Here is a 23,987-nt window from a genome sequence, read left to right as displayed (position 1 = left end):
CTGCAATATGCTTTCTTTGTTGGAATTTGTATTTAGACGTTACTTGGACCTTCGTTGTAGACGTACTACGTACTGTTAAATCTGATTTTAGAATACAATATTCTTAGGTTTCAACCTGCGTCAAGTAGTTAACCGCCCACGAGCTTCCGGCAGAGATGTCCTCTGCCATTGTCAAATGGTCGATTGTCGCGTGGATGCCACTGCCGCACTTATACAGACGTGACGTCACTGGTGCTCACTCCCGCACCATATATGGTAATCTTCAATACCCAATCACAGGACCCCAGGCCGTACTCAGCTGCAATCCACCGCTTTCACTGAGGATGTTGTACGAGAATTTAATCTCTATCGCAGAAGCCGTTGGTTTGTTTAACAATGGAAGTCTCTGCCGAAAGCAGAGAAGATCCAACGGAGAGCAGCGCGCTTCGTTACAGGTACATTCAGTAATCGCGAAAGCGTTACGGGATGCGAAAATATTTTGTTGAGCCCAACCTACATATAAAGGAATGATCATCAAAATAAAATAAGAGAAATCAGAGCTCGAACAGAAAGGTTTGGGTGTTCGTTTTTCCCGCGCGCTGTTCGGGAGTGGAATGGTAGAGAGCTAGTATCATTGTGGTTCGATGAACCCTCTGCCAAGCACTTAAATGCGAATTGCAGAGTAATCATGTGGATGTAGATGTAGATATGATAGACAGACTCCAGTGGAAGACTCTGCAAGAGAGACGCTCAGTAGCTCGGTACGGGCTCTTGTCAAAGTTTCGAGAACACCTTCACCGAGGAGTCAAGCAGTATATTGTTCCCTCCTACGTATATCTCGCGAACGGACCATGAGGATAAAATCAGAGAGATTAGAGCCCACACAGAAGCATACCGACAATCCTTCTTTCCACGAACTATACGAGACTGGAATAGAAGGGAGAACCGATAGAGGTACACAAGGTACGCTCCGCCACACACCGTCAGGTGGCTTGCGGAGTATGTAGATGTAGAAAGCTTGTGGGCAGTTAACCACTTGACGCGTCTTGAAACCCGAGGATATTTTTTTAATATCAAACAATATCTATAAATCAATAAATAACGTCATCTTACCTTATCCTTTATATATTTACTTTCTAAGTGCCATATAACATTTTTCTCTGATTTTTTCTCAAGTCAAACAATTTTCGTTCTCACGTGTTTATCTACTAACTTTTTGAAATGTACAGAGGCCTTTTCTTTGTTAACATAAAGACCTTTTTGCTTTTAGATATTTCCTCTTTCTTGTAGAAAACAAAGCAAAGAACAAAATAAATTTTAAGAACAGACAAAAATACGAAATCGATTACTATAACGGCAATGAGTTCGGTGGGAATAGGTTCACTTCTGATGTTGGCACACGACGCCACGGCCCTTTGGATCTGCGCCTGCGCTACCTGCAGCGCATTCGAGATTTCAGAACTCCACACTCGGCACAGACAGGTGATCGTTGACGTCTCTTCTCCGCTCGCAACATGGCTGGCGGCTGATTCACGCGCAAGCACGTGACGCGCACGCGCAACAAGTGGTCGATTTTGACCAGTGCGTCTTGCTTGTAAAGCGTGCCTCAGTCGCTCTGGCTCGCTGTTACACGAGAGAGAGAGAGAGAGGGGGGGGGGGAGGAGGAGCAAGTGGTGCAGCGGCTGGTCGGCCGCCTGCGCCGCGGGCCAAGGGGTCGACGCCCGCCGCCGCCGGGAGGACGCGGACACCGGTCCACGAGCTCAGAGCTGGCAGCCGAAGGGGAACGCGACTACTCATGCGTTCGTTCGTCTCCTCCGCGGAGCTTCCGAGGCGCAGCGCCAACTCTCATTCGCGACGCGAGGCCTGCATCCGAAACGCTCTAGGCGTCCGAGACACACTGCGAGGTGTACTGCTGCCAGGAATAACTAGAAAACGTTTACAATCCGACCCTGGTCAATTTAGTTTACTCCATTTTATTTGAAATGGCATTAATAAGAGCACCCATCTGCATATTCTCAATTCCACAACTCCCGTGGATATACACTATCTGACCATAAGTTCAAAAATGGTTCAAATGGCTCTGAGCACTATGGGACTTAACATCTATGGTCATCAGTCCCCTAGAACTTAGAACTACTTAAACCTAACTAACCTAAGGACAGCACATAACACCCAGTCATCACGTGACCATAAGTGTCCAGACATCACCATGTAATACGAATGTGACCACCAGATATCACGGGAGGCCGACTCGCCAGTATAAACAGAGACGAAGGGTACTGTGTTGTCAGTAGAGAAGCAGTAACAGCGCGTCAGGAGATCTCAAAAATGTTCAAATGTGTGTGAAATCTTATGGGACTTAAATGCAAAGGTCATCAGTCCCTAAGCTTACACACGACTTTACCTAAATTATCCTAAGGACAAACACACACCCATGCCCGAGGGAGGACTCGAACCTCCGCCGGGACCAGTCGCATAGCCATGACTGCAGCGCCTAAGACCGCTCGGCTAATCCCGCGCGGCAGGAGATCTCAGTCACTTCGAACGGCGACTAGTAGTTGGACGTCATTTGAGCAACAAACCCCATCACGGGAATTTCAACACTTCTAATGCTCAATTTATGGATGTCCATCCTATCGCATGGACGAGGGACTTCAGCTGATAATATACAGTGTGTAAATTTTAAGTTGACGAACCAGAATAACTCGAAAAATAAGCTTCACGCGAAAACATGTGTAGAATCCAAAGTTGATTATTTTCGAGGGGGACATCTGCTGCTGCTAAAATTAACCCGCCACCCCCCAGCCCCTTTCGGGCGGTTCGGGGCAACTTCAAAATTTCAAATGGGAACGCCCATTTTTTATTGCAGAATCAGATTCTACATAAAAAAACTGCGTACATTTTGTCTTAAACATTTGTTTTGATTCTTGGTAGTTGGCGCTATAATTCAAGAAACTCCATGTTCTCATTTTTGCGTGGAAAATGGTTACAGATAAATAAAAAATACTTATTAACGTCGTAAATTTTGATTCGATAAAACGAAACCAATCGTTCCCCTTCAGCACCACCAAATCTCAACCGGGAATACGTTCAACTTTAGTTAGCGAGTGGGTTAGTGTTTTCCTCAGCTAGTTCAAAAAAATGGCTCTGAGCACTATGGGACTTAACATCTAACGTCATCAGTCCCCTAGAACTTAGAACTAATTAGACGTAACTAATCTAAGGACATCACACACATCCATGCCCGAGGCAGGATTCGAACCTGTGACCGTAGCGGTCGCACGGTTCCAGACTGAAGCGCCTAGAACCACTCGGCCACATCGGCCGGCTTTACTCAGCTAGTCTTTTACTTTGTTTACTCTCTTAGTTAATGAGTTCACTCGTCAGTAAGTGGGATGTTTGGTTAGTCAGTTAGCTAGTCACATGATTTGTTTGATAATTACAAGTTGTGTGGCCTCAAGACCACGAAACAAATAAAAGCTTATCCGAATCTGCGGAAAAAATTAATATTTGGGTCAACATTTGAAAACTCTTAATTCCTCGCTCTCAGACGTCACCCTATGGGGAAAAAGGGAGAGTTTTACTTTTAGCGAATCAAAATTTACGAAGTAAATAAGCATTTTTATTTATCCGTAACCATATTCCACGCAGAAATGAGAACATGGATTTTCTTGAATTACAGCGCCAACTATCAACAATCAAAACAAATGTTTGAAACTAAATGTACGTAGTTTTTTATGTAGAATCTGATTTAGCAAAAAAAGTTGGGGGTTCCCATTTGAAATTTTAAAGTTACCTCCCGCCCCACCCCCAGGGGGCTGGGGTGGCGGACTAATTTTAGTACCAACAGATGACCCCCTCGAAAATAATCAAATTTGGGTGTTGCGCATTTTTGCGTGTGAAGCTTATTTTTCGAGTTATTCTGGTTTGTCAACTTAAAATTTACACCCTGTATATGAGAAAAAGTACCACCACAGCTGTATCTTGAGATGCAGTTTCGGCGGCACATTTACTGCCATCCTCAAGCCCCACCACTGCGAAAAGATTATTACGTTTCTTTGGTGCATTTACTGTGGAGTCCTTGTCACTAGCACACGTGGGATAGCTTTCATCGGCAGTCTCTACTCGACCAAAGAGAGAATATTATCCGAAATAACGGCAGTATTTAAATAGTTTATGTATATTTTAGGGGGTCTAATAATCTAGTATTCACAGACGCAGCTTAATGACGCGCTTTTAACCAGTTTTGATAAACTTTGGCTTTTCTTGGAACAGTACGCCCGTTATGAAGCGCTCCTCTAAGTAGGGCGTGTTCTTTTTCGTTCGTAACGAGTGTCTTTGTTCATTTGAGTGTTTTTATCCAAACTGCAGTCTGCTCTAAACGTGTAAATATGTAACTTATTGCTCTTCTCATAACACGATTCTATATTATATGTGTTAAACTCAACTAGTACGCCGGCCGCGGTGGCCTAGCGGTTCTAGGCGCTCAGTCCGGAACCGCGCGACTCCTACGGTCGCAGGTTCGAATCCTGCCTCGGGCATGGATGTGTGTGATGTCCTTAGGTTAGTTAGGTTTAAGTAGTTCTAAGTTCTAGGGGACTGATGACCACAGATGTTAAGTCTCATAGTGCTCAGAGCCATTTGAACCAACCAACTAGTACGCAAATATTTGCTCAACAGTAGAAATCCTTTAAACCTCCTTGTAAAGCTTACAACACCATTTCGTTTCAGAACATTTTGTGAGGGCCATTCACAAACTCCCTGACGCCGCCACCTTACCTCACCATACGTCAAACTTCATTACAAGGTACGTCTTTCCCAGTCTAGCCGGCCGGGGTGGCCGAGCGGTTCTAGGTGCTACTGTCTGGAACCACGCGACCGCTACGGTCGCAGGTTCGAATCCTGCCTCGGGCATGGATGTGTTTGATGTCCTTAGGTTAGTTAGGTTTAAGTAGTTCTAAGTTCTAGGGGACTGTTGAGGAATAGGAGCTGCGATTCCTCCGTAGATATTCTGACTCCTCACTGAAAGTGTCCCACGTAGAGTTCAAGCCGTCACAAAGGCTAAGTGTGGACACACCCCACATTAATGTTCACCAATAGCTACCCATACACTTTTGATCACGTAGCGTAGTTATATTTTATTTTTCAGCTTTACAAACAACGAAAAAAGATTTTGACATTTCTTTATTTGGCTTTCAAAATAAAAAAAAGCAACCTAATGAGATTCACTCTACCATCTCGCTGCATCAGAGTTAGGCATCATTCTGATGACCTGAGATGTTAAGTCCCATAGTGCTCAGAGCCATTTTTTTGAAAAGTGGTGCCAAGGTTGGAAGCCAGAGTCCTATACAGGCTCCTGTACCGTACACGACGCAGACGCTGCCCACCACAAACGCAGGGCATAATAGAACACTGCTGCCAAAGATGTATCACTCTCAAACTCTATCACCAAGCACTCGGGCCATCTGCACCAAAGAATGTTGCGTTTTCATGTGAAGATAGTACAAGGTTCCACGTCCTCCTAAGAGCAAAATATGTCTTTCTATTTATCAAGTTCTTCGTACATCCATATTTAAATTGGATGATGGTGGGACATCAGCTGGTATAATTTTTTTATTGAAAATGAAACTCCTCCAGCTGCATTTACAATTTCATGTTTATTTGGCTACTAGTTTCGACGTTGCGTCAACGTCAACTTCAGGCCCTATATAACACACCATACATAAAACAAACAATGTGAGACATCAGTAGTCTATGTGATATTGTACAAATTAAATATATTATAAACATATTATGTAAAGGATGACTTCATTAAAAGTAGTTACATTTCGTTCATTCTCATTAAGATCCAATTTACCCTGACATTAGCAATTTACATGATATAAACAAGTACAAATGTGGTTATACATACACGGTTATTTCCATTACAGATCAATACCTGACATTTGAATAAAGTGGGGGTATATATAAGCCTATGTCACAAACAGTTACTCTTAGGGATACTAATACAGGCAGGAAACAGTACTAAAATTGTGTTACAAGCGAATAATGATACCCTAAGACCTATTTGTGTGCACAATTTAACTAACAAGAAGGAAAAAATGCATTGTCAATCAGACATATCTAAGGCATGATTCCATTGTTTATAAACAGTGAAAGGTGGGTGGGAAAACCAGTGCTATTTACATAAAACACATGTAAACTGGGTACTAGAACGCTAGGGTTGTGTTGTGTGAGTAGACTTCTGTAAAAAATGGCTGAGATCGAGCAAACCAGCAGGTAATCTAATCTGGGGGAGGGGGTGAAGTTAGACTAGTAAATGGTGACCGAGGGAGCAAAAGACAGAATGGTCTAATAAAGTGGACGTATGTACGGGTACGTTTGTCGTAGTCGTAAACATAGCGACATATACAGAGATGAAGACATATTGAAACAAGTACTGTAACTGATGTGTTGGTAAATGTGCCAACACCTTGTAGATATAGGAGGCCGAAATACACGCTATCTACCGCAGACGGGTGTGAATTCTGGAACAGGATAATTAGTGAATTCTAATAAGAAAAGTATGCAGCTCCTGGAATACTTATCTTTATTCCATCCTTGTGGTACATCGCTCTTGATGAGACATTTCATACGATAACTATCAAACTATGTAAGGCTAATGGCGCCTTGCTAGGTCGTAGCCATGGACTTAGCTGAAGGCTATTCTAACTGTCTGCTCGGCTAATGAGCAATGCATGCTAACTATCTGCTCGGCTAATGAGCGATGCTTCGTCCGTGTAGTCGCTAGCAATGTCGTCCGTACAACTGGGGCGAGTGCTAGTCCGTATCTCGAGACCTGCCTTGTGGTGGCGCTCGGCCTGCGATCACACAGTGGCGACACGCGGGTCCGACATGTACTAAATGGACCGCGGCCGATTTAAAGCTACCACCTAGCAAGTGTGGTGTCTGGCGGTGACACCACAGTAACATGGGAACTCATGTGTATAATGTAGCAATGTGTTCTCAACATCGGCACCTCCTGTAGAAATGCGGGTAAGTACTTCTCACCTGAAACGACAGACCAGTTACCTATGCGTATAAACTAACCCGTACATGTCTCTCTCACCAAATTATTAAGTCAAAATTTAAAAAGGGGAATAAAACAATTAGGTGTGCAGTAATGCCAGAGGGGGCCGATATTAGGCGGAGTATACATATATGGATAACATATTCAAGATCTGCAATCCAGACCAGGTCTTCATTTTATGATTGACAACACATAGGATAACTTACACAGACTTTATATAATATGTTTATAATATATTTAATTTGTACAATAGCACATAGACTACTGATGTTTCACATTGTTTATCTATGGAGTGTTATATAGGGCCTGAAGATCACGTTGACGCAACGTCGAAAGTAGTAGCCAAATAAATATAAAATCTTATATACAGCTGGAGTAGTTCCATTTTTAATAAAAAAAAATTGTCAAGTTGTTCAAATGGTTCAAATCGCTCTGAGCACTATGAGACTGAACTGCTGAGGTCATCAGTCCCCTAGAACTTAGAACTACTTAAACCTAACTAACCTAAGGACATCACACACATCCATGCCCGAGGCAGGATTCGAACCTGCGACCGTAGCGGTCGCGCGGTTCCAGACTGAAGCGCCTAGAACCGCTCGGCCACTCCGGCCGGCTGCCAAGTTGTCTGCCAACCTAATTTCACTTGCTTCCTTAACAGAGACATGGATCTTCCTATCAGCACCCCTGAAACCATGTACTATCTCGCATAAATACACAACATTGTTTGGTGCAGCCGGTCCGAGTGTTTGGCGATAGTCTCCGACCGCGATACGTCGCTGGCGCCGGTGTTCTACAAAGAGCTGCGCCACAAGCCCAACCTTGGGGGAAGAATCTGTGGTGGGCGGCGCATGCGCCGTGTAAGGTACGGGGGCCTACGCAGGACGGAGCTTCCCACCTTCTCAGAAGGACTCGGCAGTAGCAGCAGCGTTTCTCCTGAAGATGGCGGGCAGGTGGACTGCCGCAATATCGAGTCACGTTGATTTTAGGATCCGGCACCAACCCGTGTACACTTCAAGCTCCGACGGAGCCAAATGTAACTTATTGGCTTCAATTACACTTCGCCAAGCCACCACCTGTAGCTAGCTAATGGCTCAACTGTTCGGTATGACACTTGTTCTTACCAACGACGTGTATGCCAGCCGAGTTTCAATACTCGCCCTTAAAACCGGAAAGGGCTAATCGCAATTCCACGCCCACGCACGGAAACACACTTGTCAACTCTTCTGAGCTACCCGTATTGAAAAAAATAGCTTTGTCGATCGCATAGGTTTACTCTCTCCCGATTCGGTCAAGCGGCACTCTTGAAATATGAAATCCGTACATTATCATGTTGTAGTCTTCAGTCCAGAGACTGGTTTGATGCAGCCATCCTGGGCAAGCTTCTTCATCTCCCAGTACCTACTGGAACCTACATCCCTCTGAATCTGCCCAGTGTATTCATCCCTTGGTCTCCGTCTACGATTTGTACCCTTCACGCTGACGCGCGGGATTAGCCGGGCGGTCTGAGGCGCTGTAGTCATGGACTCTGCGGCTGGTCCCGGCGGAGGTTCGAGTCCTCCCTCGGGCATGGGTGTGTGTGTTTGTCCTTAGGATAATTTAGGTTAAGTAGTGTGTAAGCTTAGGGACTGATGACCTTAGCAGTTAACTCCCATAAGGTTTCACACACATTTGAACATTTTTGAACCCTTCACGCTGCCCTCCAATACTAAATTTGTGATCCCTTGATGCCTCAGAACATGTCCTACCAACAGATCCCTTCTTCTAGTGAAGTTGTGCCACAAATTCCTCTTCTCCCCAATTCTATTCAGTACCTCCTCATTAGTTACGCGATCTATCCATCAAATCTTCAGCATTCTTCTGTAGCACCACATTTAGAAAGCTTTTAGACTTTTCTTGTCCAAACTATTTACCGTCGATGTTTCACTTCCATACATGGCTACACTCCATACAAATACTTTCAGAAATGACTTCCTGACACCCACATCTATACTCGATGTTAACAAATTTCTCTTCTTCAGAAACGCTTTCCTTGCCATTGCCAGTTTCTATTTTATATCCTCCCTACTTTGACCATCATTAGCTATAGCAAAACTCATTTACTACTTTAAGTGTCTCATTTCCTAATCTAATTCCCTCAGCACCACCCGAGTTAATTCGACTGCATTCCATTATCCTCGTTTGCTTTTGTTGATGTTCATCTTATATCCTCCTTTCAAGACACTGTCCATTCCGTTCAGCTGCCCTTCCAGGTCCTTTGCTGTGTCTGTCAGAACTACAGTGTCATCAGCGAACCTCAAAGTTTTTATTTCTTCTCCATGGATTTTAATTCCTACTCTGAATTTTTCTTTTGTTTCCTCTACTGCTTGCTCAAAATACATATTGAATAACATCGGGGATAGTCTACGACCCTGTCTCACTACTTCACTTTCATACAGTTTCAAAAATGAGTATTTGCGACTGTACTAGTTAATGTGCTGCTGTTAACTGAGGGAGTTTTTGTCCTCTCGTGGTCAGTACGTCTTTCAGATAGGCACTGTACTCTGTTTGATCTACTAGGATTGCCAGTGTTCCGACACTAATCGTTTTTGCGTTTGCCTCTCTCGCTACTAAATGACAATTTCTGCTTACATTAAATTTTCCCTGAGACAGATAAGTCTGCAATTTATCTATGATAACGTTGGAAGCTGAAGAAGTGAATTAAAATTCGTGCTGCGGCCGGGACTCGAACCCGGGTCTCCTTGCTTGCTAGGCAGATATGCTGACCATTACACCAGCACAGCATTATAATTAATATAGCTGCACGAGCTACTCAAGTCAGGTACCCTCCCCAACACCAACTCCAATTCACTTCTCGCCTTATATTGTCACTACTACCAGGACTCTCGGACAATGGAATAGCACACCAGCAATGGACGTAATGGGGAACTGCTGTACTACATGTGATCGTATAGATCTTACATTAAATTTTCCCTGAGACATTTAAGTCTCTAATTTATCTACGATAACGTTGGAAGCTGAAGAAGTGAATTAAAATTTGTGCTGCGGCCGGGAGTCGAAACCAGGTCTTCCCCATTACGTCCAACGCTGGGGTGCTATTCCAATGTCGGAGAGCCCTGGTAATAGTGACAATATAAGGGCAGATGTGAATTGGAGTTTGTGTTGCGGAGGGTATTTGACTTGGGTAGTTCGTGGAGCTATGTTGACCATAATGATGATTTATGCATATCTGCCTAGTAAGCTGCCGGCACCGTAGCTCAGCGTGTTCGGTCAGAGCGCCGGCTGGTCTCTGTAATAAAAAAACAGAGTGAAAGGATCAACAACGAACTTCAACGGATGTCATGTGGCGTCCGCTACGACCAAATACAACGAACACAAAAAAAATAAGCAAGAAGATCCGGTTTCGAGTCCCGGCCACACCACAAATTTAAATTCACTTCTTCAGCTTCCAACGTTATCGTAGATAATTTCTGCGATAGCTATAGGCCTACTGGTTGGCGTATTATTGTTTTCGTCGTTGATGATATTTTCTACAGCGTCGAGCACGGCTGCTGTGCAATCTTCCTTGCTTGTTAATTGAAATTTAGGACGTTGTCCACCTCCTTCAACGTAACTGCCACCCTATTGATGGCAAGTCACAGTTAGAATTCTATTATTATTGTTATTATTATTATTATTATTATTATTATTATTATTATTTCCTTCACTATCTCAGACGTTAAGTCCGGTTAAAGATGGAGTGACACGGACCTTGATCAAGCGTCACTTCCTTTTAACTGTACGGTATGTGTTACATTGCATTTAGGAACTTTCGGGTAATTGAACATGTATCAATAATTACGGATTTCTGTAGTTGTATATATATGTTTGGATGTAGCTGTATTGCATTGATGTACTGGTGGATATTGTGTGGTATGACTCCTGTAGTTGATAGTATAAATGGTATAATGTCAACTTTATCCTGATGCCACATGTCTTTGACTTCCTCAGCCAGTTGGATGTATTTTTCAATTTTTTCTCCTGTTTTCTTTTGTATATTTGCTGTATTGGGTATGGATATTTCGATTAGTTGTGTTAATTTCTTCTTTTTATTGGTGAGTATGATGTCAGGTTTGTTATGTGGTGTTGTTTTATCTGTTATAATGGTTCTGTTCCAGTATAATTTGTATTCATCATTCTCCAGTACATTTTGTGGTGCATACTTGTATGTGGGAACGTGTTGTTTTATTAGTTTATGTTGTATGGCAAGCTGTTGATGTATTATTTTTGCTACATAGTCATGTCTTCTGGGGTATTCTGTATTTGCTAGTATTGTACATCCGCTTGTGATGTGGTCTACTGTTTCTATTCGTTGTTTGGAAAGTCTGCATTTATCTGTTGTGGTATTGGGATGTTTAATAATATGCTTGCTGTAATATCTGGTGTTTATTGTTTGATCCTGTATTGCAATCATGAATCCTTCCGTTTCACTGTATATGTTGCCTTTTCTTAGCCATGCGCTGGATGCGTCTCGATCGATGTGTGGCTGTGTTTGATGATACGGGTGCTTACCATGTAGTGTTTTCTTTTTCCAATTTACTTTCTTTGTATCTGTTGATGTTATGCGATCTAAAGGGTTGTAGAAGTGGTTATGAAATTGCAATGGTGTAGCCGATGTATTTATATGAGTGATTGCTTTGTGTATTTTGCTAGTTTCTGCTCGTTCTATAAAGAATTTTCTTAAATTGTCTACCTGTCCATAATGTAGGTTTTTTATGTCGATAAATCCCCTTTCTCCTTCCTTTCTGCTTAGTGTGAGTCTTTCTGTTGCTGAATGTATGTGATGTATTCTATATTTGTGGCATTATGATCGTGTAAGTGTATTGAGTGCCCCTAGGTCTGTGTTACTCCATTTCACTACTCCAAATGAGTAGGTCAATATTGGTATAGCATAAGTATTTATAGCTTTTGTCTTGTTTCTTGCTGTCGATTCTGTTTTCAGTATTTTTTGTTAGTCTTTGTCTATATTTTTCTTTTAGTTCTTCTTTAATATTTGTATTATCTATTCCAATTTTTTGTCTGTATCCTAGATATTTATATCCACCTGTTTTTTCCATCGCTTCTATGCAGTCGCTGTGGTTATGCAATATGTAATCTTCTTGTTTAGTGTGCTTTCCCTTGACTATGCTATTTTTCTTACATTTGTCTGTTCCAAAAGCCATATTTATATCATTGCTGAATAGTTCTGTTATCTTTAGTAATTGGTTGAGTTGTTGATTTGTTGCTTCCAGTAGTTTTAGATCATCCATGTATAGCAAATGTGTGATTTTGTGTGGGTATGTTCCAGTAATATTATATCCATAATTTGTATTATTTAGCATGTTATTATTATTATTATTTTAATTCAATGTAACATGCGCGCTGAAACTATGCTTAAAAGGCACTTAAACGTTATCTCGGTAATAGGAAAGTAAACGTGTTGTATAAATTACTGCTGCACATGAGCTGCACTGAGCACCTGTACTCTGTCAAAGGCGAGAGTGATCTTCAGTTGCACTTCGCGACACGACTGCATTATATCAGTAAACTGCGGTAAATAATTAGGTAAAGTATCGAAATCCAACGAAATAGGGCAAGGCGCTACGCGCAGCTGTTTCTGTTTAAATTGCGAAGGAAACACTACGTTACAGTCTGCTCAGTGCTCAAGAGCTCCACCGAACAACTTGGAGTCAAGTAATTTTCGATCTATGCGCAACACGCGAATTGTGTAAAAATCACACTATAGTGCGAAACTAACAAAAGTACTGAGACTCCAACCTGTGATGTCTTGAGCAAAAACCCGCGAGGGAGAGGCGAGCGCAGGGCACTTGATATACTCGTATTTTCCCGCCAAGGACAACTGAACTCGGTTCTTGGGAAGTAGAAACTTGAAATAATACGAATGTCACGACTCGGAACCGCAATCTCTCAAGTGGAAACGAAGTCGAGTGAGGTTAGACAGGAGGATGGGAGAGGAAACCATTTTTACTTAAGGTGAGTGGCAAATGAGCGGCCTTTACCACCATGACCACTTTACACTTGTGGCGTTTCGTTAGGACGAGAATATTTCCTCATTGATCTCCCTGCGAGTGTAGGACACGCTAGCGCCTGCAAAGACCGTTTAACAATGGCCGAGTGTAGGTTCGGCATGCAGCCATTTCAGTGGCTGCAGCACGCCGCACGTTTCCATCAGCGCCTACACGCCGCGCACTTGACTTTTCATGAGGCGCGGCTGTAGGCTCTAATGTACCTGTTGCAGAGACAACATTCCTGTCGCCCAGCATCACTGCCGCAGCGAACCTACGCCAACTGGATGCGTATTACACCAACCGCAAGAGCACGAAGCGTTCGGCAGTCTACGTGCTTGTAGCGTAATTTATTGAAATGATATGGTTATCCCTGTCCAATTTTGTTCGTTTCAAATATAAATGTGGTTGCGACAAAAAAAAAAAAAGAAAAAAAACGGCACGAGACTATTTGCACTTGCTTCGCTGATTGGCTAAACTCGTACATTGTTTCTTTGCTAATGCGTTTTACAGAATGTCTAGCAGACGTACATACGACACTAGTTCAATTTCGGGTTTCCTTTCTGTGCGATCGTTGAAGTCGCCAGGCTTCATGAAACGAGAATTGCGCAACCCGTAATGCAAAACCACTTCATAGCAATAAAAAGGCCACAACCAAGCTTGCCGATCACCTGGCGGCACGTACTTGATAATCAATGCAAAGCGCATAATTGAGAAGTGGGCTGTCCACAAGGGCTACGTGCGTGCGAGACCAATTAAATCGATGGTGAGACTTCGCTGCAATGAGCAGAGCCGAAGACGTTTAACGGCGTGCTAGGAGTAAATATTGAAAACTTCAAAATATTGAAAAAACGGTTGCACAGGCAGCTTGCGCTGTACAACAGGTATGTTTCTACAAGCAACTGCAACAATATTTTCATTGCAGGGAAACTCCTATAACATATGTTGGTGTGAGTGCTACGTATGGGTCACAATTAACCACATTAAGTGTTACTATTACATTCATTTCCGAAGTGCGCTCCTTGACAGTTAGAATATTATGTGGAGCCAAGAACTTACAGTGGAGTGATATTGCATTTTATTTAACCTTTCAGAGAGATAGCGGGACCATTTGATACATTTTTAAGTTACTGTAATCTCAAAAAATGGTTTAAATGGCTCTGAACACTATGGGACTTAACATCTGAGGTTATCAGTCCCCTAGAACTTAAACCTACTTAAACCTAACTAACCTAAGGACATCACACACATCCATGCCCCAGGCAGGATTTGAACCTGCGACCGTAGCGGTCGCGCGGTTCCAGACTGAAGCGCCTAGAACCGCTCGGCCACTCTGTCCGGCCTACTGTAATCTCAACGCTGTTTTGATGGATAATTTACTTCCTCACACCGCGGTTTAACAGGCAAGTTACTTTGCCCACAACAATGTTTTGATAAGCAAATTACTTCGCCTGCGAAATGGAAACCACAGTGAAAACCAGAAACGTTTTATTTGAAACAGAATATGCAATTAAATACTTTAAATCAACCTGACGAAAACAAATAAATCTAACAATAACTCCACCCCTTCCACATACTTCTCAGTATAGTCGCCGCTCCAATTCGAGTTTTGTCATAGTGTTGTTTCAACCTTCACCTATCCTCGTCATAGAAAGCAGCCGCCTGTGCTTTCGGCCAGTTATCTGCACTGGTCTGCAGCTCGTTGTCTGTGGAAAAATTTTGTCTTCATAACCAGCGATTCTTGTGAGCAGAGATGAGACTCAGGGGGAGCCAATTACGGACTGTAGTGTGGGTGATCAAACACTTCTCATCGGAAACGCTACAGGAGCGTCTTCATTATCCCTGCAGTACGCGGCCGATAATTGGCATGAAGAAGGAACTGCTCGACAGTTGTGTTATGTGGGCTGCATAACACACGTGAAATCTCTAACCAGGCACTCATACTTGGCGGGAGACGCAATTCCTCACGCATCTTTACGTGCTCACTGTTCACTCAAAACTGAAAAGAGTGACGTGACACGATCGACGGGCATACACTGCCCAACACATCTGTGCAAAGCTTTACCGGATTTTCCCAGTGGTTTCCATTTCGCGACCGATCGGAACTTACTTTCTGGACAACCCTCGTATAATATTCAGTCGCTTCAGCTAAATGGCGCACCGAGTCACTCACTAGGCAATCTACGCTGTAATACTGTACGAACAAAATGTAAACATTTATCTATGACACAGATTATTTTATAAAACTTCCTAGATGAAACCCATGGTGGTGTCATGAACACAGCCCAACGGTGCTTCTATGACGCAAGGTTACGCATTCGAAACGTCTGAATGTTAGAACTGTGAAGTTCAGATGTATATGACGACTAAATATTGGATCACATTACCACTTCGCTATTGCTGGAAGCAAGATACATTGTAGCGAGGTAAAACATCACGCACATGAACCAGCGAAAAGCTGTAAGCTGAGAGCCAGAGCGTTAAAAATTATCCGCATGAAAATGCGCTACCGCGAGTTCCAGACAACCAGAAACATTCTAAACAAAATATGGCGGAAACATTTACCAGAAAAAACTTGTTTCTGCTCATTACTTTGTAGGTTAAGCCACGATCCATTGATTGCTGCTCAAATATTTCTCTATTATACATAATATATATCAAATATACGGATTGTTCTAAAAGTCTCTCCGCAGTGCCATATGATTGTTATCCGCGCGTGCCGTGTGCCGTAGTGAATACACTGAAATGAAACTCAGTGAAATACAAGCTATTCAATATTCATTTTTACTTACAATTTTCACATTAAATGTTGGAAGTGTCCCCCCCTCTTGTTGAATACACAATTCAATTCGTCTAATCATGTTTCCAAACACAAGCTGTAACATTTCTTCTGTAACAGAAGCAGTGAAAGTGGATATTGCAGTTTTCAATTCATCGATGGATTTTGGACGGTTTTTATAGACGGTTGCTTTCGCTGCACCCCAGAAGAAAGTCAGGTGGTGTTAGGTCAGGCGGTCGTGGAGGTCAAAGTCCCTGTGAAATTATGCGATTACCAAAAACACCAGCAAGCAGTGACATTGAAACGCGAGCTGTATGCGCGGTTGCACCATCTTGTTGAAAATAACCGTTCAGTATTTCACTTAACACAAGTTTTCCTATGAATGGGTACAGAATATCACTGCAGTATCGTTGCGAGTTTATTGTTTCGTTGAAAAATATGGGACCTTCAATCCGACGTCTAGAAATTGCAATCCAAACTCCTACTTTCACAGAATGAAGAGGTTTGTCATGAATACACAATGGATTTGCAGTACTCCACATACGAGAATTTTGCGAGTTTATGTACCCGGATAAATGAAACCACGCCTCATCAGTGAAAAACGTTTCATTAAGAATATCCCTTCCATTTTGTTGAACGAAATTTTTTAACCATTGACAATAATGCAGTCTCTTGCCATGATCAGTATCTTTCAGTTCTTGTACGACTGTCACTTTGTATGGGAAAAGTTCTAATTGTTTTCCTTACATCTGTGTGGGCCGTTCCGACACTAACATCGATTTCCTGGGCGAGTTTTCTTACCTACTTGTTCGGACTCATGGACATTTTATCGGAAATATCGAGTAGTTTATCCTCAGACAAAACGCTAGGGCGACCACTTCTCGGTACATCTGTCGCTGAACCCGTACTTCGAAATTTATTAATAAAATCTCGCACAGTATCGTGATGTGGGAATGTTGTCTCCGGGAAAACTGAATTAAATGTTTGACAAACTGAAACTGTCTATTTGCCACCAGCTTTGAACACTTGTTCGACTAAAAACACACGTTCTTCTGGTTAGCATTTTAACAGTGACAAAAAATAAACAAACGAAGAAAGGAACTAAACTTAAGCGTTCATGTCAACATTTGACGACACACACTAACGATACTACTGATGCTGGCTGAGATAAACGAAACAGTGGAATGTTGGGAGCCCGCTATTAAATAACGTTCGTTGGGAGAGTCCACTTGAAGGGAAGTAACTCGGGTAGGCGAACAATCATACGCACTGCGGAGAGACTTTTTGAGCACCCCATATATTATATATTGACTTTTCAGCGAGATAAAAGTTCGGAAGAAGATAAATTTTGGTCAAATTAGCAGTGAACTTTCTGAGCGAATAACACCTTCCAGCACTTGTTGACATTACACGCTGATCGCCATGTTTTGCAATGCATGTTTAAGATTCGAGCGCGTGATGTATCGGACGGTACCAGGCTACATGTAACCTTTAGAACGAGGGAGAGGGGAGAGGGACAAAGAGGAGAAAGTATCTGCTCTGAATTGCTTGACGCGAGGTGTTATCCGGCACGATCAGACAATGGCCGCCGCCTGTCACCAGACCTGCAGTCCTGACGCGCCACCACCACTCAGCACGGACCTACGGCACCGGCTGTGGTTCCTCAAACATTCCCTGACCTGCCCGACTGCTCCTACAGCTGCAATAGCTGTGGACTTGTCCTGGAACCAGCAACGCGATAGCCGCTTTTCCTCTGGCTGTAGCTGTTGCAGGTTATCAGATCTCGGCAGGTAATGCGACGGAGCTGACCTTTTTGATCTACAGTATATGCAAACCATCTACGCTTTACTTACACCATTTGCCGTTGGCATTTTATCTGAACTGGAAGAACATAGCATTTACCATATCGAATAAGTAAACAGACTAGTCATTCGTTTTATAAATTGAAACGCCTTTTTTGCTGCCTATTAAACACATTAGTTTTCGATCACATTCTCATTATTATTATTATTATTATTATTATTATACAAATTTGGCCGTTAAAGACCGTGAAAACAGTTATTTCTTGCGCTTCTGGGAAGTCTTCTTTCTCTCAGTCCACACTTCTTTCATTCTTGCGCTGAAGGCGGCTTTTCTCTCTTCAGACCATTTAGTTCCACAAGTCTTCTTAATTTTCACACCGAAACCCGTGAATGAATACAGTTTTTTTCTAAAAAGGTTTCTGTTGAATATTGTTTCCTGATCTATGTCCATTTCTTTTAGATCTCTTTCTGTGTTGATAAACTATAAATTTTTATTTTTTAGATTTGCGATGTACGAAAATATTTGTTTTGTAAGTCTATTCGGGTTCATCCTCATGATGTGAGCATAAAAGGAGCATCTTCTTTTTCTAATTTCGTCTGTAATTTTGCTGCACTTCGTATACACTTCTTTGTTGCTTTTTAGTCTGTATACAGGCTTGCCTTGATCATCTGTTATTTTACTGTGTCCAAGAATTGTCCTCACAATTCTTCTTTCACGATTTTCTATCTGTTCTGCGTATGTAAAATTTGCCAGTGTTTCTGATGCATATAGTATCTGCGGTCTAATGACAGTCTGGTAGTGTCTGAGTTTAATGTTTTTGGATATACATTTTTTTGAATACATTTGTCTGCAGTAGTGAGTTGCTGTCTCTAGTTTTTGTATTCTAGCCCTGCAGGCTGGATGACCTTTTGCCACAGGCTGAATTAGTTCACCAAGATATTTAAAATGTTTAGATACCTGTATTTTCCCGTATTTCGTAGTTATTTTCTTTGGTGGATTTTTGATATTTGTAATGATTTCTGTCTTTTCAAATGAAATTTGCAAGCCTGCTTTTTCAGCAGTTTCTTTAAGTAATTCTATTTGTTTTATTGTGTCTTTTTGTGTGTAAGCTAAACAGGCGAGATCGTCAGCGAAGGCAAAACAGTTGGTTTCAATGGCTTTGTAGCACTTCCCTCCAATTTGGACTTTCTCAACTCCATGTTTTTGCGTGAGTTTTCTCCATTCTGCTATGACTTTATCCAGAACACAGTTGAAGAGTACCGGGGACAGCGCATCTCCTTGTCTGACGCCGGTTTTGACCTCGAAATGCCGTGAAATTTCTCCTTGGAATTTTACTTTTGATGTTGTATTTGTTAATGTTTCTTTGATTATGGTGATTGTTGTTTCATCTATTTCATATTCTCGAAGTGTTTTGATGAGTGTGTCCCTATCGACTGAGTCATAAGCTTTTTTGAAATCAATGAATGTTATGAAATATTTCTTGCTCCTTGTAGATAAATAGTTCATTGTTGTTTTGAGATTAAAAATTTGTTCGGCGCAGGATCTTCCTGGTCTGAAGCCAGCTTGATATTCTCCAAGTTTTCCCTCTATAATTGGTGATACACGATTGAGCAGGGCTTTTGATAGAATTTTGTATGGGACTGGGAGAAGCGATATTCCACGATAGTTGTTAACATCCCTTTTGTCACCTTTTTTAAACAGAGGGTGAATTAGGGCAGTTTTCCAGTGACTTGGGATTTTCTTGGTTTCCCATACTTGTTCAAGTTCTTTGTGTAGTGCTTCTACTGATGTTTCTCCCCCAAGCTTGAGCATTTCTGCTGTAATTGTGTCTTCTCCACATGCTTTCCTGTTTTTGAGATTTTTTATTATGTTTGTGATTTCCTCTCGTGTCGGAGGTGTTGAATGTGTTGGTAATGTTTCTGGTTGCGTAAAACTGAGAGTCTGGATGGGTGTTTGGCAGTTTAGGAGTGTCTCAAAATATTCAGCCAGGATTTCACAGTTTTCAGTATTGTTGGTGGCGAGAGTCTTATTATTTCTCATAAGGTTTAGGCAAGGGGACTGGTATCCTCGGAGTTTCTGGTTGAATGTTTTGTACCAAGCTGCCGTGTTGCATTTCTTGAAATTCTCTTCGATTGAGTCCAGTTGTTGTTTTTCATATTGTCTCTTGGTGTTGCGAATAGTTTTCGAGGCATTCTTTCTGGCATTCTCATTATTATGATGAAAGTAGCAAGAATTCAGGTTCGAATAACGTCCGCGACTGCAATACGTGTCCCATTTATCTTGGTCATCCCAAGTAACACTTCTTGTCCTGAAACCAAACAAATAAATGTATCAATCAAATGTTGTTTAGCTACCGGGGGTTCATTAACCTGTATGTCTGGCTTTCTTGTAACGTCGTTCGTTACGAAGATATGGAGAGCAGGACATCATTCGGTAATCCACTTCCTCTGCTCAAGACCTTTTCAGAAACGTCTGACAGTGTACCATTCACGTAAACACGATTTTTTAAAATTTCAGTGGCTTCCGGTACGTGATCATACAGCCACCCCAACAGTGAAAAGACGATACGACAGTGAGTTTCGACAAATTCATAATATTTATTAGAGTCAAATCGTACCCTGGTGCGAAGTTACATAGGATCTGACTTGTCATGTGATCCTATGAAAATTATTTTTCACGTCAGTTATGACAACACGAAGATACGCAATCCCCGAGAGGAGGAAATCTCCAACCTGGCCGGGAATCGAACCCAGGCCCCTTCAGTTAGCAGTCTGCTGCGCTGGACCCGGAGCTACTGAGGCAGACGATAAACATGGCGTTATTGGAAACGTTAAAACAAAATTGACTTTGGCTGCCCTGTACTAGCCGACAGTGCGGGTACTCGACGTACCCTAACTCGTATACTTGCTGGAGCTGACGGTAAACAAACGTGAGAAATGCACGCCCCCTCACATTAAGTCAACCATCTTCAGTTGGAGGACTGTGTGAATACGATGTACAGGAACAAGGAGAAGGTAGAACTGCAACGAGGAGAAGGTAGAAGTGCTACTCATGTATGGAGAATGTCTAAGTTAGCAGAACAGTAAATGCAATAACGTTTTCTTATTTATAATACGGGTACATGCAGAACTCTACATTAGTATATTGTCCATAGATGATTAGCATTTTTGCCTTCTCTTTGTTGGTGTACGTTGTACTCACACAAACCTTCACAAAATTTCACCTGGTAGTGCCCGCACCACAGGTTCAGCCTGGATTTATAGATTCTAAATACGGCCTTGCTGACTGTGGTGTCACCTGAAAGCCCATCTAATGCATGACGCGATTTATTCAACCGATATCAATGTAATGAGAAACAAGAAAGTAATGCTTGTAACATTATGAATCGTTTCGTTGAGTCTGATAATATTTTGTGACACATATTGAAAATATTTTCCATTACTCGCAAAGATAAAGAATACGACATTTCAATACGTTCCATGAAAGCATGGAATTTCAAGTGTAATATCCGATGGTAACTATTTATTTACAGCTCGTACACAATAGATACGTGTTTCGAATTTTTACTGACCTTCAGAGTAGTCACCAGCATTGTGTATAACCCGCTGCCAGCGATATGGAAAAAAATGGCTCTGAGCACTATGGGACTTAACTTCTGAGGTCACCAGTCCCCTAGAACCTAGAACTACTTAAACCTAACTAACCTAAGGACATCACACACCTCCATGTCCGAGGTAGGATTCGAACCTGCGACCGTAGCGGTCGCGCGGTTCCAGACTGTAGCATCTAGAACCGCTCGGCCACTCCGGCCGGCACGATATGGAAGTCGTAGGATACTCTTAGCAGTGCGAATCGTGTTGACAGTTCGGGCAGAGCGGTCTATTGTCAGACGAATTTGTAGTAGTTCTGAAGCGAATGCCGTGAAGTGTATCCTTCAGTTTAGAAATCGAGTTGAACTTACGAGGGCTTAAGTCAGGGGAGTGCAGCAGGTGGTATAGCACTTAGCAGCAACATCAGTCAAACAAATCAGTAACAGCTCGCACTGTACGTGCTTGAGCATTGTCATGCAAAATGATCGTCAGGTCCTGCAGAAAGTGTTATCACGTCTGTCTGTAAGCTGGTCGTAGGTTGTGCTCCAAAAATGAACAGCAGAGAGACAGAAGTGATGACACTTTCTGCAGGATCTGACAATCTTTCTGCATGACAATGCTCAAGCACGTACAGTGTTCTGAGACCTACTGCGTCTTTAACTGGTCTCAGTAATTGACGGATTTCCATGGAGGCCTGAAGATTGTAGTACGTCTCAGAACACCTGGAGTCTACGAAATACCTTGTGAGTGTGGCCAGAAGTACATCGGACAAACAGTGCATACTGTGGAACAACGCAGGAAAGAACATGAGAGGTATTATCGCCTACGCTATCCAGAGAAATCTGCATTAGCTGAGCACGCGTTAGAAAATGGTCACCGCATAACATTTGACGATACCTCTGTCGTAGCTCGCACTAACGCCTTCTGGGACAGTTTAATAAAGGAAGCCATTGAAATAAAAATTACCCTGAATAGAGACGGTGGCTTGCAGCTCAGCGCTGCGTGGGATCCAGCGACCGCGCGGTTGAAGAGGGCACATCGAACGCCGACTCAAAACATGCCCATATATGGCAATGTCACGGGCACCAGTGACGTCACAGCCGGTAGCTAGCGTATACAGGGTGTTACAAAAATGTACGGCCAAACTTTCAGGAAACATTCCTCACACACACAAAGAAAGAAAAGATGTTATGTGGACATATGTCCGGAAACGCTTAATTTCCATGTTAGAGCTCATTTTAGTTTCGTCAGTATGTACTGTACTTCCTCGATTCACCGCCAGTTGGCCCAATTGAAGGAAGGTAATGCTGACCGGTGCTTGTGTTGACATGCCACTCATTGCTCTGCAGTACTAGCACCAAGCACATCAGTACGTAGCATCAACAGGTTAGTGTTCATCACGAACGTGGTTTTGCAGTCAGTGCAATGTTTACAAATGCGGAGTTGGCAGATGCCCATTTGATGTATGGATTAGCACGGGGCAATAGCCATGACGCGGTACGTTTGTATCGAGACAGATTTCCAGAACGAAGGTGTCCCGTCAGGAAGACATTCGAAGCAATTGATCGGCGTCTTAGGGAGTACGGAACATTCCAGCCTATGACTCGCGACTGGGGAAGACCTAGAACGACGAGGACACCTGCAATGGACCAGGAAATTCTTCGTGCAGTTGACGATAACCCTAATGTCAGCGTCAGAGAAGTTACTGCTGTACAAAGTAACGTTGACCACGTCACTGTATGGAGAGTGCTCCGGGAGAACCAGTTGTTTCCGTACCATGTACAGCGTGTGCAGGCACTATCAGCAGCTGATTGGCCTCCACGGGTACACTTCTGCGAATGGTTCATCCAACAATGTGTCAATCCTCATTTCAGTGCAAATGTTCTCTTTACGGATGAGGCTTCATTCCAGCGTGATCAAATTGTAAATTTTCACATTCAACATGTGTGGGCTGACGAGAATCCCCACGCAATTGTGCAATCACGTCATCAACACAGATTTTCTGTTAACGTTTGGGCAGGCATTGTTGGTGATGTCTTGATTGGGCCTCATGTTCTTCCACCTACGCTCAATGGAGCACGTTATCATGATTTCATACGGGATACTCTACCTGTGCTGCTAGAACATGTGCCTTTACAAGTACGACACAACATGTGGTTCATGCACGATGGAACTCCTGCGCATTTCAGTCGAAGTGTTCGTACGCTTCTCAACAACAGATTCGGTGACCGATGGATTGGTAGAGGCGGACCAATTCCATGGCCTCCACGCTCTCCTGACCTCAACCCTCTTGACTTTCATTTATGGGAGCATTTGAAAGCTCTTGCCTATGCAACCCCGGTACCAAATGTAGAGACTCTTCTTGCTCGTATTGTGGACGGCTGTGATGCAATACGCCATTCTCCAGGGCTTCATCAGCGCATCAGGGATTCCATGCGACGGAGGGTGGATGCATGTATCCTCGGCTAACGGAGGACATTTTGAACATTTCCTGTAACAAAGTGTTTGAAGTCACGCTGGTAGGTTCTGTTGCTGTGTGTTTCCATTCCATGATTAATGTGATTTGAAGAGAAGTAATAAAATGAGCTCTAACATGGAAAGTAAGCGTTTCCGGACACATGTCCTCATAACATATTGTCTTTCTTTGTGTGTGAGGAATGTTTCCTGAAAGTTTGGCCGTACCTTCTTGTAACACCCTGTATAAGGGCGCACCAACAGCCTACTGG

At 42.7% G+C, this 23,987-nt stretch overlaps 1 protein-coding gene and 1 non-coding gene across 2 annotated transcripts in view; both read right to left on the bottom strand.

Moving 5' to 3' along the window:
• LOC124616578 overlaps positions 1–23,987 on the bottom strand; it is a 287,115-nt gene that overhangs the window by 189,658 nt on the left and 73,470 nt on the right. The gene's annotated exons all lie outside the window — the stretch shown is intronic.
• Trnaa-agc lies at positions 9,756–9,828 on the bottom strand. Its single transcript has one exon. It is a non-coding gene; the product is annotated as a tRNA-Ala (tRNA).

This window comes from Schistocerca americana, chromosome 5 (assembly GCF_021461395.2).
Source record: "Schistocerca americana isolate TAMUIC-IGC-003095 chromosome 5, iqSchAmer2.1, whole genome shotgun sequence".
Taxonomy (NCBI): Eukaryota; Metazoa; Arthropoda; class Insecta; order Orthoptera; family Acrididae; genus Schistocerca; species Schistocerca americana.
Note: the sequence above shows the minus strand (reverse complement) of the source record. Positions and strands in the feature narration are given on the sequence as shown.